Source organism: Rhamphochromis longiceps, linkage group LG17, assembly GCF_057381845.1.
Source record: "Rhamphochromis longiceps isolate RC_006_pf linkage group LG17, R_longiceps_female_GT1.1, whole genome shotgun sequence".
NCBI lineage: Eukaryota > Metazoa > Chordata > Actinopteri > Cichliformes > Cichlidae > Rhamphochromis > Rhamphochromis longiceps.
Window position 1 is genome coordinate 3105552 of NC_140573.1, and position 13973 is coordinate 3119524.

Below are 13973 nucleotides of genomic sequence, written 5' to 3' on the forward strand. Positions count from 1 at the left end.
CCTCTTGTCCTTGTGTGGAAGAGAAATGGCGACTTGCGAGTGTGCACCGATTTTCGATGGCTCAACAGGCGGACGCTAAAGGACGCTCATCCCCTGCCACATCAAGCTGATTGCTTGGCAGCCCTTGGTGGCAATGCGTTTTTTAGCACGATGGACTTGACTTCTGGCTTCTATAACATGCCGCTACATGAGGAGGATCGCAAATACTCTGCATTCACAACACCCATGGGTTTGTACGAGTATAACCGCCTCCCTCAGGGTTTGTGCAACAGCCCAGCCAGCTTCATGAGAATGATGACCTGCATTTTTGGCGATCAAAATTTCCTCAGCCTGCTGTGCTACCTTGATGACCTGTTGGTCTTTGCACCATCTGAGCAGTTGGCTTTGGAGAGATTGGAAATGGTTTTCAGCCGACTTCGCCAACACAACCTGAAATTGGCCCCAAAGAAGTGCTGGCTTCTCAGGAGGACGGTGAAATTCCTCGGGCACATCATTAATGAGTCTGGTGTGTCCACAGATCCTGCTAAGGTCGAGGCTGTCAGCAATATGACCATTGCGGACCTAATGGAGCCTGATGGGATCACCCCGTCACAGTCCCGTGTCAGATCATTTCTGGGGATGGTGAACTATTACCAGCATTTTGTGCCCAATTGCTCTGCCTTGGCAAGGCCCCTCTTTGACCTTCTGTCTGGCCAGAAGCAGAAGCGCAAGGGGCGGGCACGTGTGAGCCGTGCTATGCAATCTCGGAAGCTGACACCTACTGACTGGACACATGATCATCAACAGTCATTTGAGGATCTGAAGGCTGCTTTGGTGTCCTCAGTAGTTTTGGCCCATCCTGACTTTGCTCGCCCTTTTGTCTTGTCCACCGACGCCTCCTTGGATGGGCTGGGAGCAGTTCTTTCACAAGTTCAGGAAGGTGATTTTGTGGCTAGACCAGTTGCATTTGCCAGTAAATCCCTTTCCCGTGCCCAGCGTAAGTACCCTGCTCATCGCCTTGAATTCCTTGCGTTGAAATGGTCTGTGTGTGACAAGTTCAGCCACTGGCTCAAGGGACATGCCTTCACGGTGTGGACTGATAATAATCCACTTACACACATTATGACTAAACCTCATCTGGACGCCTGTGAGCAGCGGTGGGTGGCGAAGCTGGCATCTTACGAGTTTGATATCAAATATGTCCCTGGTTCTAAGAACATTGTCGCAGATGCACTAAGCCGTCGACCGTTTGTGAAGTTGGCTGTCGGAGAGAGGTTGCTCTGCTGTCCCTATAGCAACCTAGTTGGAGAAGCTCTTCCCATCTCTGTTGGCTCAGTACAGGAGGCATTTCGACAGTCGAACTCCAGTCGACATCTCTTCGATGGCCAGGTCGAGGAGGAGCCTAATGTGTCGGTGCATGCTAAGAACCAGTCCTTGACTAAAGAAGAGGTCTCTGCCATCTTTGAGACACATACCCTTTGGGAGTCGGGTGCCAGAACGCGTGCTGTTGACATCCTCCAACAGCTTCCACAGCTACTTCTCCCTGCAACAGATGCTCAACCTGTGTTCTCTGAGGGTGAGCTTCGTGAGGGGCAGTTGAGGGATCCTGTCCTCTCCAGAGTGCTGTACTTTGTGGAACGTGGCCGTCGACCTTCCCGGAGGGAAAGATCCAGTGAGTGTGCCATGGTCATTAGGTACCTTAAACACTGGGACAAACTGACGATGTGTAATGGTGTCCTTTACAGAGTATCTAGGGATCAGGTCTCCAAGAAGAAGAGATACCAATTTGTTGTTCCTGATGCCCTTAAACCCGAGGTCCTCCAGGGCACACATGACAATGCTGGCCACCAGGGGCAGTTTAGGAGCTTGTGTCTGGCCCGCCAGAGGTTCTTTTGGCCGCACATTGACAGAGATGTGAAGGATTATGTGCGACAATGCCAGCGGTGTGTCATTGGTAAGGCAGCTGATCCTGAGGGGAGGGCACCCCTGGAGAGTATCAAGACATCTGCACCTTTGGAAATTGTGTGCATTGATTTTTGGACTGCGGAGGATTCTAACAAGAAACCTGTTGATGTGCTGGTAGTGACAGACCATTTTACTAGGATGGCCCAGGCCTTCCCTTGCCGAGATCAGTCTGCTAAACAGGTTGCGAAGCAACTCTGGGACAAGTATTTCTGCATTTATGGATTCCCAGAGAGGGTCCATTCTGACCAGGGCGCATCATTCGAAAGTCAGCTGGTTGCCGAATTGCTCAGGGTTGCTGGTGTGAAGAAGTCTCGGACGACGCCGTACCATCCAATGGGCAACGGTAGTGTGGAACGTTTTAACAGGACACTGGGCAACATGATTCGTGCCCTCCCTCCTGATGCGAAACACGACTGGCCCCGGCGCCTCCAGACCCTGACATTCATGTATAACTGTACTGTGCATGAGACAACAGGTTACGCTCCTTTCTATCTCATGTTTGGTAGGGTCCCCCGTCTTCCAGTTGATGTGCTGTTCAAAAACATACTGAAAGATCCTGAAATCGGTTGTTATGATAGCTACGTGGTGTCCCTGACAAAGGATCTTCAAGAGGCAATGGCTATTGCTCAAGGACATGTTGACAAAGAACAGAGACGTCAGGCTGAGCTCTATAACCGCCGTGTGAAGGGGAACTTGATCGCTACGGGTGATAGAGTCCTGGTTTCCAACAGACGTGAGAGAGGGAAGCGAAAAACAGCAGACAGGTGGGAGTCCACCATATACACTGTCGTTGGTGTGAAACCTGCTACTCACACATATGTGATCAAGAATCCTATCACTGGACAGGAGAGGGTTGTGCACCGTAACCTGTTGATGCTTGTTAACTTCTTGCCTGTGGACGTGGACAGTCACGCAGATCGCACCTTTCAGTCTTCTTCTGAAGCTGGATCTGGCGATGCCATGGATGCGACGGGATTGCTGTCTTTCTCAGAGAGTGGGGATTCTGTGAACAGAACTCGGCAATGGGTTGACAAATTGTCGGCTGCACGTTCGGACAGCTGTGAGGGCGCTGAGCCCTCTGGTCATGTTTTGAGCATGGCTGATGAGCCTGAGAGTGTGAGTGATTTGCACCATCAAGCCGGTTCAGTGACCTCTGAACGAGACTGCTTATCGGCCCCCTCGACTATCACTCAGGGAGGGAACAGACAACTCACGCCTTCCACCCACTCTGGTCCTGGCGATGTACAACCAGTCAGATCTCGTTTTGGACGCATTGTCAAACCAGTCAATCGGTTGCTCCATGTAATGTCCACTCAAGAGGTTGTTAATGATGCAAGTCAGATGATTGGCAAAGTCTCTAAGTCATTACGTCAGGCTTTTCAGTAAGTTTTTTTTATTTTCTACATTGTGGTTTCCAGTTTGGTGTATTCTTTGTTCCATTCTGGTTTTCCATTGCACCACCATGTTTGAACTTTGGTCCCGATGCGGGGACATTTCTTTTTCTGTGGGGCATGGTTTGTGTGGGGTGTAGACGGCATCCTGCATCCAGGAGCTGGTAGTGAGTTGGCGCCGCTCACTCTGCTTCATCCTTTTGGGGATACTTCTTGAGTTGGTGTGTCTATATAACCATGTCGGGTCTGTTTTCTTTTGGGTTTCTCTTTTGTTTTGTTGATTTTGGTGGATGCTGTGGGTTGTGCATCTTTAATTTTGAGTGAAATTCTGCGGGGGTGGATGTAACAGAGTTAGAAAATAGCTTAATGAATTTCCTCAAAATTGATGTGCTTTGTGAATAGTTGGAGCCACCTGGTGGACAAACACAGCAACTGCAACTGTTAAGGTTCCAAATTGCGGCACAGCGCATGCCTCAGCAAAGGAAAAAAACTCCCAAGCTGGTGAACTGAATGTTGCAGTTGCTTTGCAGATTGTTAATGAAGACTGTGTGCTGTTTTCTTTGTACCAGTTGCCAGAATAAAGAGGGAGCCCAGAGTAAGGGCAAGTCCAGCGTTGCAGTGCCGTCCTTTCTACATGGGCATATCACACCACTTGCACAATAGACTCTCAGAACAGCAACAGCTACACATAAACCATCCGGATGGGGAGACATGCATGAAGAAAACCTAAACATTCACATTCTTTCTAACTCCCAGCGAGCCTGACTTATGGCCTTGGCGCCCTATTTTGTCTGCCTTCAACAACGGTGGGGGTGATGTGCTCTCTGTCTCCTCTACTATCAGAAGAAGCAAAGTCCTGACTCTCTGAAAACAGCAGTATAATGCATCATAAACAATATCATTCACTCACACTGAATCAGCAGTCTAATGTAATACAAATCAGTTTAATAACTGTAATAGTTATCACCTTCTAATTCAGGAGAATACTGCAAACTAAAACTACATAATAATTTCACAATCTTTAATTAGGGGTATAAAATAGCATAAGAGAATATTATAATCCCACAGTGTCCATGTGAAAAATTCTACAAGCTCTAGAAAAGTGCCAACTGAGGTGGCAACAGTGCAGGCACTTTTTTTTTTTTACTTAAGTAGAAGTTTAGCTGCTAGTGTCAGAAATACTCAAGTAAAAGTTTGATCATGTATGGGCTCAGAAATGTAAAGAAAAAAGTAAGAAAGTCAAAGTGGTAACCTAACAGCACCTTACGCTGTAATAAAATAATATTAGCAGATCAGACTACAAACTTAGTCTGGTGGTAAAAAGAAGGGCCTTGCAGGCACATTTGGCAACCAGGGTTAGAGGTCAGACACCTGGAGCCTGCGGGTTGGGGGTAGCAACACGGTTTGGTAAAAGAGTCATCATCCATGTTTTGCATGGTGTTGCGGCTGATAAAGAGCCATAACCTACACCCCTTGTTTAGAGGTGATTGCCAGTTTGTTGGGTTTTTTAGAGACACAGAGAGTGAGAGAGATCATGTTCTACATTACTTTAAAAAAGGGGGTTTTCAGAGCTGTTGATATATGAAGCAGTGTTTATAGAAACACAGAACAACTGTTTATGGCATTGAGTGTTAAATTGTGACAGTTTCAATAAAGCCTGCAAATTCATGCATTTAAACTGGAGAGCAAAGAAAAGTTAGACGCTAGTTGCACTATTGAAAATCAGTTTCATAAAAACCACATAAACAGACAAGACGACGAATGTGTTTGTGAAACGAATGGTCACGTGTGAGAACTATGAGACAAACTGTTTCAGCCATCGAAACAGTTTGTGTCGTTAATCCTGAATGATTCTTGGTCACTGCATTTGCATGATCAGAGAATGGTCGTTTTACTCCACACACATTTGGAAAATCGCAGTTTGACAATAAAAATCACAGAATAATTAGTATTTGAGATGGCTGCAGCAACATCATTAAGGAAAAATATCTTTCCATGTCACTTTGCTTACATTTTAAAATAGAATTTTTTTAATGTAAAACATAAAAACAGCAAAACTTAAGACATTAAAGATGGACTGATGAAATTTGTGAATATTTAAATCATTGGTGTTTCCATCTGAGAGTCTACAGGGCATATGCTGTTAGATTTGTATTGTTGATTCTCATTTATGCTTAGAGTTTTATAATCAATGTCATGTTGGTAGAGCTTTGATCCTTAGTAGTCTGTGGAGACTCCCAGAGCACTCTGGCATGCACACACAACTGCAGGTCAGGAGAGAGTTTACTGCTCTTACTGATTTATGGTATAGAAGGACACCTACTCTGTATCTGGTTAAGTATAAGAGCCTTTTGTTTAGATGGACCGCTAGACTCCTGATGGACCAGCTTTGGGGAGTCTTCATGGGGTCACATCTTGACCCCCCCCCCCCCACACACACACACACACACTTACACGACACACACAGACAAGGTATTCTTTGTCCACATGTATACCTATATGAAACGTCATATGTTAATGAACCTATGCATATTCATGTAACCACAATAAAAGGAGTGTTACAGGGAACCTGGCTGAGAGTCTGACGGAGGTCAAGTGGGTGGAACGACACTTGGCTCCAGGCAGGCCTCCCTCATGCATGAGTAACACAAAGAACTTTGCCTACTCGTGTCTTGCTTTTGCTGTGTAGTTAAATTGTCTTGAACGTTCCAGCGAATAGGTTTAAGCTACAAACCTATCATATGCCAAGGCTGTGTTTTAGAAATACAAGATGGTAACATGAGACATGTTAACTTCAATAGCACTAACATCAAGTTTAAGGTGTGAGAAGTATATGCATCACAGAAGCTAAAAAGGAGTTGCTTCTCCCTTGATTTGATCAAATAAGTGACAACTGATTTGCGTAAGTTTGATGCATAATACAAAAAAAAGGTCCATGAAATAGTTCACATCACCTAAGCAAGACTTGTTCAGAATCTCAAATGTTAAAGTACATTTACTGATTGTACTTGAGTACATGAGCTAGTGTAGATGCTCTAAAAGTACACTGACTGAAAAAGAAGCTCTGCTGTAACTTCACATATTGGGAAGTTTTCTGTCTTTTGTTTGATAAAAACTGCTTTCCATACTGATATTAAGTAATGCACACAGACATCGTATGATAAACAAAATAGGTGAGCTTCACAGTTAAGGTACGGTCCCCCACACAGTCCATACACGCTTTGTCGTATATGTAAGAGCACTGGAAAAAGGTGTAATAATAATAAATAAAAGCATAAATGTTAATTGAGTCATTTTCTTTTTTTCTAAATTCAAAAATTACTTTCTGTCCACCATGTGTGTGACTAACAGTCTCACTATCAGGTGACTGTTGTAATTTGGTGCTGTATAGATAAAAGTGAACTGAAATTTCTGCTGTACAGCTTACTAGGGGTCCTGTGATGGGCCATGTGCAGTCACACAATAGAACAACTTAAAGTTCATTATAACCCTCACTGGAGAAAAGGGCAGTTTGGAATTGTAATTGACATTACAACTGTTGCACATTACTGTAAAATCAGTGCAGTGAGAGTGACTTTAAGATCACAACCTGATTTAAAAGAGAATCTAACATCAACATTCTCACCCATGGAAATAGCTCTAGGAGCTTTTGAGTTTCATATTTAGAAAGTATCAAGAAGAAAACATCTATTCCAATGTATGAACTACACGTCTTGTACAAAGCTGATTGGAAATGCGTTCAAAAAAGCTCCTGTCATGATGTCCCGTCTGTGAGCACGCGCGCACACACGCACATGCACACACAGAGAGCGAGACATCAATAATACAAAGGATTGCTGCAGCTTTTGGATTTTCACTCTTTGTTGGATTTACAGTTTTTTCTGATGGCTTGAGCACATTTTTTGTAACTATTGGCTATTTTTGCAAAACTCTACACACAAATAAGTAAACTCTTCACCCAATCAGCAAAACATAGTTTCCTTGTAAAAGCGAACAACCCTTGCTTATCTCTCCACACCTTTGTAAAAATGGTATTTTTGTATCCAACAGTTAACACAAGCCATCATATTACAGTTTTTTACAGACGCTAGGACACATTTCTCAATACTTCCAGTTTTTTTCTGATTGCTTACAGTTTTTCTCAAATGCTAAAACACAAAAGCCAATCCTGTAACCCAAATGACCAGTAGTCTAAACACATTTACTAAATGTAGCCACCATATTCCAGTACCATAAACACATGTCACATGAAGACACAAGTCACAAAACACAACCCTCTGTACTCATAAATCTAAACACATTTTTCCTTGCTAAAACACATGTTGCAAAACAACTCTGCTCATATTCTCAAATGAAAGCCCATGTGATGCAAAATGCTTGCCACAGTCACCAATCTTTGAACACAGGGAACACACCTGGCGTCAGTCACTACACACAATGACTCAAAATTGAAGACACTTGTTGCTAATGCTGTACCCACATGTAAAAGCAAGTTCAGAGTGCACAGTATGCTGAAGATTCCAAACAAACACAATGGATGAAGGCAGAGTCAGGGGAAGAGGAATTTGATGCAGAGGAGGGAGAAGAGCTGGCCCTGGAAGAAGAGGAGCAGGCCAATGAGGAAGAGGAGTTCAAATGAGAGGAGGAAGAGGAGCGACCAACGAGGAAGAGGAGAAGGCCAACATGGGAGAAGAGAAGGTCCAGGAGGGAGAGCAAGACAACCTCGCACCATCATTACGGACGAGATGCGAGCAACAGCTCAGCGACATGATGCCGCACAGTGATTGTGGTGTGTGTGTGGTGTGAATAACGTAAATAAAAAGACTTCACACCCTGTTCATGTTTTCAAGATTACTGTTGTGTGCAATAGATTCTGTTTTTGCATTGAGTTGTGTTACAGTAGTGTACGTACATGCAGGATTTTCCATAGATTTATACTACTCATATGAAACTCACAAATCTAAATGCCTAATCCTCTGCAGAGATCTACGACGATCCGTTACTGTATAGTTTCTAAAATATGCATTGGCAGTTATGGAACAAAGAACCTTCTCACAAATTGAGCATTGTGTTTTCAATTGTTTTGCTGTAGTGTGTAATGCTGTGTATAGTGTTTACAGTTTTGACAGCTTCGAGCTGCTCTTTTGGTGTGGGAGTTTGAGTTTTGCAGTGGGAAGGTGTGGTTGTGTTTATGTAGCTTTAGAGAAGGGTGTTGTGTCAGGACATTGGGGGACCTGGTGGTAACGTTTGTGACATGTGTTTTAGCATTTGGGAAAAACTGTAAGCACATTTTTTGTAACTATTGGCTAATTTTGCAAAACTCTTCACACAAATAAGAAAACCTGTCACCCAATCATCAAAACATTGTAGTTCTCTTGCAAAAGCAAACACAGCTAGATTAACTCTACACACCTTCGTAAAAATGGTGTTTCCGTATCAAACAGTACACACAAGCCATCATCTACTAAGCACACAATGCGCCAACTGCACACTGATGGTATGAATACAAAACACATCTGGCTTTTGCTTTCTCTGTGCACAAGGTAGGCTATGTCAGTTTGAGCTCATACTTCTGTCATAGATCCATAAGCATAGAGGGATCCAAACTTCAAACTGGTGTTTATTCAAACACATCAAAACAAACACAAGTGTTTATTTCCAAGTATAGGATTATTTGCAGTCGCCATAATGACTATATGGGTTACTTAGTCTGCAGTGAACATGCTTCCTCTGCCCCAGCATCTGGTCATCTAGCAATTCTGTAAAGTACAATTTCAGTATTTTTACATCAATGGTATTGGTGTGTTTCTCATTGGCATATGGCAGTGCTACAGATCTTAGTGCGAAGTGACTGTACTAACCGATTCTCATTTCAAGATGTCCTTATGGTGCTTGCTACAGTGTAGCGGCTCGAGTTAGGCTGGACCCGTTGGCCAGCTACCCTCAGGGTCATTCCACGGTTGATTACATGGTCCACTATTGTAGCTCTGATGTCATCAGCAATTCTATTTCTTACTCTTCTTACCCTTCCTCTCCGCCCTCCTCATCTTCCTCTCCCCCCTCCTCGTCCTCCTCTTGCTCCTCCTTGTCCTTGTCGTCCTCTTCATCCTACTTCTTCACCTCCACGTCCTCTTCCTCGGCCTCCTCTACTTCTCACTCTTTCTGCTCCCTCCATTGTACTCCGCACACACAGCTTACCTGTATTATAGTGCTTAGGCTGATTGCAAAGTGAACTAATTATCTAAAAAAGTTTTCACATGTGAAAGTGTGCCAGACAGTTGGCAAATGAGTGTAAATAATGGCCGTAAATGTGTATAGTTTTGCTAGGAGTGCGTTGATCATTTGGAAATTGAGTGTAAAGCAGTGAGTTGTGTTTACAGTTCTGCAAAGAGAGTGCTGTGCAGTGGATTGTAGCTACAGGTTTGCAAAGTGTGCGCTACAAAATGGCAAACTGAGTGCAAAGCAGTGTTTCTGCTTTTAGTTTTGCAAACTCAGTGAGTGGTTTTGCTATAAGTATTAATAGTTTTAGAAATTGTGCTGTAAGAATCACAGTTAGGGTTTAAGCATTCAGAAAAAACTGTAACAAACAGTTGAAAGGCCTGCATTTGTGTGCATTGGTGCATGCTGAGGTTTTCTTTTGTTCAGCATGGTTATACCATTGTGAATTTTGCTATATAAATATGCTTCAGAGTCTTTCATATGTTTGACATCCAACTAAAAAATTTGAAAATATATAAATGTTTTAAATCAGTAACATTGCATATCTGGAGGAAATGTTTTTGTTTTTTAACAACAAATGAGTCACGTTTTAAACACACTTAACCTGAACAGTCTCTGTGTCACTTTGTTCTCCTAACTACTCCCGACGTCGTAACTAACCTGCTGAACGGCATACCTGTGTCATGGTTCGGCTGTGTGGCAGGCAGGAGAGGACCCAAACGCAAACTCACGGAGACAAAAACGTAAACTCAAAACACAGCTTTAATGCTGGCATAAAGTGAAACACAAAAAACAGTACTAAACTTAAACTGGGGAGACTAAAGTACAAGGAGCCACAGGGGAAAAATCACACAGCTATGAGGGAGAACGCGACGCCGAACAGAGGGAGACGCAGACATAAATACACAGAGGGTTAACGAGGAAAGTGGGAACACACGGGGAACACAGCTGACACAGATAACCATAACGAGACAGGGCGGGGTGAACATAACACTGACGGGAGACGGGCAGAGTCAAACAGGAAGTACAGAGGTTCAGACAGGAGGAGAGAGCACGGGGAGAACACAGTCATAACGGGCTGGGGAAAACATGGAATAAAACATAAGGAGAGACGAGGGCTCACAGATACACAGAGGGGCACACAGGGGGTAAAAGCCACAAAGGGAAAACACTTAGGGAACAACACAACAGGGCAACTCAGGAAACATGGCCTAAATAGGGAACAAAATACAAACATACAAGAAAACTAAGAATACTGGGCCAACATGGCCCAGGACCATGACAACCTGAGTGTTACTTTGAATAATTTTGAATCTTATAGGGTAAAGACAAAAACTCTGCTTATAGGTGCCCACGCCTCGGAGGAAAACCCGATCCACGGATGACCCGGGACGGAGATTTCTTTCAGTTATGAAGTAGGAAAATGCCGTGTGTCTGATGGGGTGTTTTTATATAGGTGGGTATAAACGACCAGGTGCAAATTCATGCTTTCCAGCATACTTTATTGACTCACATGGTTGCTGTTCACAATGCTCACAGAGCTGCAGCTCTCCCGCTGCCCGCTCAACATTATCACCACAACAACCCAACCACAGGACCCAGTACAATATTTAATTCGGCGGGGCGTGATTGCGGTGCCGTGCAGAGGAGGCGGACGCACCTGCACGGCACCGCAGGCCACGCCCTGCCACAGTGGGCTTGGTTTCAGTTGCCCTCTGACATGCAGAGATAAAGAGCAGGTTGTAAAGAAAAGGTGGAAACTACAGAGGTGCAGTTGGGGAGTGTACCTTTCTTTGTGAACGTTAGGGTGTGTGTCCTCAGATGCTCTTGATAAGGAAACAGCATGTATTCTTTTTATGACTTGTTTTGATGACTGTTGTGGACCCACCTGTAACCCATGTGTCTAATCATTGAGTCTTATTGTTGCAGTATGTTTGTGTGACTAGTAGATAAGGGCTTTGGAGTTGACGTCACGCCGCAATGCATTGTGGGAGCGCGGCACCATTTTCGGGGTCTACGAATCAAAACAAACACACTGTGTTGGATCGACGATTACAAGATGCTTAAAAGCAGCTCAAAAGAGAACGGACTGTATAGAGACCGATTGCGTCCAGAGGCGAAGCGGCTGTACTTGCAGAAAATAGCCTGCATTGGAAATGTGGACCCGTATGAAATACGGCCGTGGAATAAAAACCCTGGAGACCAACCGCTATTGACGTAGCCTGACATATTCTCGTACCTTATCTGTGGAGTCAGCGCGTACAAGTCGTCATTCAAACAAAGGTAAGTCAGCTCGAGTACTGCGAGTGAAATGCGTTTGATTTCCATCCGAACATTCACATTAGTGCAGCATAAATTCATTCATGAGGGGAAATTACAGTGAGAACATGTGGAGGCTGTTAGAGGGATAACATAGTGAGTTCAGTGCATTGATGAGACACTGTCCTGAAGGATTTAGTTATTCTTCATGGTTAAAGAAATTGCAATGATTTATTAATGTTTATTATAAATAATTCTAATTATACATCTTGCGTCAATATTTGTATCTTGAGTCACTAAAAATACATTTTATTTTAATTTTATACATTGATTAATGACCTGCAGAATCTCCTTATCATATTAAGTGGTTCATAATTGTCACTTTATGCTTTCTCCATCTCTACAGTGATGGCATCCTTGCATTACATACTTTAGGTTCATTTTCTGCAGGCAGGTTTCTGACAGAGAACAGGCAGATTTACACTATAACCTGCAGCGATGGACACATAAAGAAATGAAAAATTACATGTATGTGCTAACTTTCTAAACACTTTGTTACATTTATGATAAAGTAGATTAAACACATTTGTGTCGGCCTTGGCTCATAGTTCTTGTCTTTAAATGAACTTTGTCTGTGTGTGTTTCAGGTCCTGCACTCTCAAAGACTGAATGAACCAGCATTGCAGCCATGGGTCACTGAGAGCATCACAGGGAAGGTTGAAGCCGCCCGCTGCACCTGCATGGCCGGAGTCGCAGAGACCTGCACCCACGTCACTGCTCTTCTGTTTAAAGTAGAAGCAACAGTGTTGATCTGTGGCACAAGGACTGTTACAGATGAACCTCCATACTGGGTTTTGCTGGGTAATGTGACCAAGATACAGCCAGAGGTTGGCCATAAGATAGACTTCTCCTCTTCAGCTGCCCAAAAAAGGCTCTTGATCAAAACATTCACAGACCATCTGTAGTGACAGGTAAAAGGAGCCGTCCTCAAAAAAGAAAAACCCCACCTGCTACTGTGGAGGAGTCGTCACTGCTATAATGCCATCATGTTTTATCTAGGGGTCTAGATTTATGCCTGTAGTGCACTGCCGTGTAAATAATTTGCATTTACTGAATATGTACTGACTGAGTCCCACTGTTCAAAAGTTGAATAAAGAAACAAAGTAATTTTTGCCTCTTTTTTTAAAATTAAAACCACTTCATAGAACATCACATCAGTTACAATGATGATGTCATTTATAGTTTACAAATGACAAAATGTTTACACAAAATCATGACAGTGTTTACATGATATCACCCACTACTAACATTACTTTATTTACTGTGTCTTTTGAAAAAATACAGCTATTTATACAGCAAAAGACTAAAGAATATTTAACAGGAGCAGGTTTCATTTTCCCTGGTTTTATTATCACTGTTCACTAAACGCAGCAAACCTTCACCATCTTATCCAGAAGGGTCACCTCTTCACCCTCACATGGAAGAAGTAATCTGATTGGCATGGTGGTATGTTTGAAGCAGGTCCCTCGTGTAGCGCTGGAACTCAGTCACGATGTTTCATCCATTTCATGGGCTGGTTTGCTGCAATAATGCCAAATAATTAGCATCTCTATAAATAGAAGGTAGTTCTGAAAAATCACTCAGTAGGATGTTTGTTCTAATTTGCTATGAGCTCAGAGCGCATAGAAAATAAAACTAATAGGCTATAAAGATATGAACATATTTAGAACTTACCGGAATGAAAATGTCCGGAGCACCAACAGATATTTGGAGATGGAAGAGAACTGCACTTCAGCTCGTCTCACAGCTGCTATCCAGGCTGGACGTCTTCGTTTGGTAACATCGATACACGAGCTGCCTCGTGTTGCTTCCAGGTTGGGGAAGAATGAAAAGACAAACCCTTTTCGAGCTTATTCTCTTGCCGGTCGTGCGATCGAACATTGCAGCCGACCACACAGCAAGAACGAACCATGGCTATGCTTTCGCTCCTTTTTCACTTAGACCCCCAAAATGGCGGATCGGGCCAAAATTCTTTCCACGCCCACCCCCGTGACATCACGCTCCAAAGCCCTATAAGGGCAAGAAAAGGTACAGGTATATTACTACTCATAATAATGATAATAATTGATTGGATTTATATAGCGCTTTTCTAGGCACCCA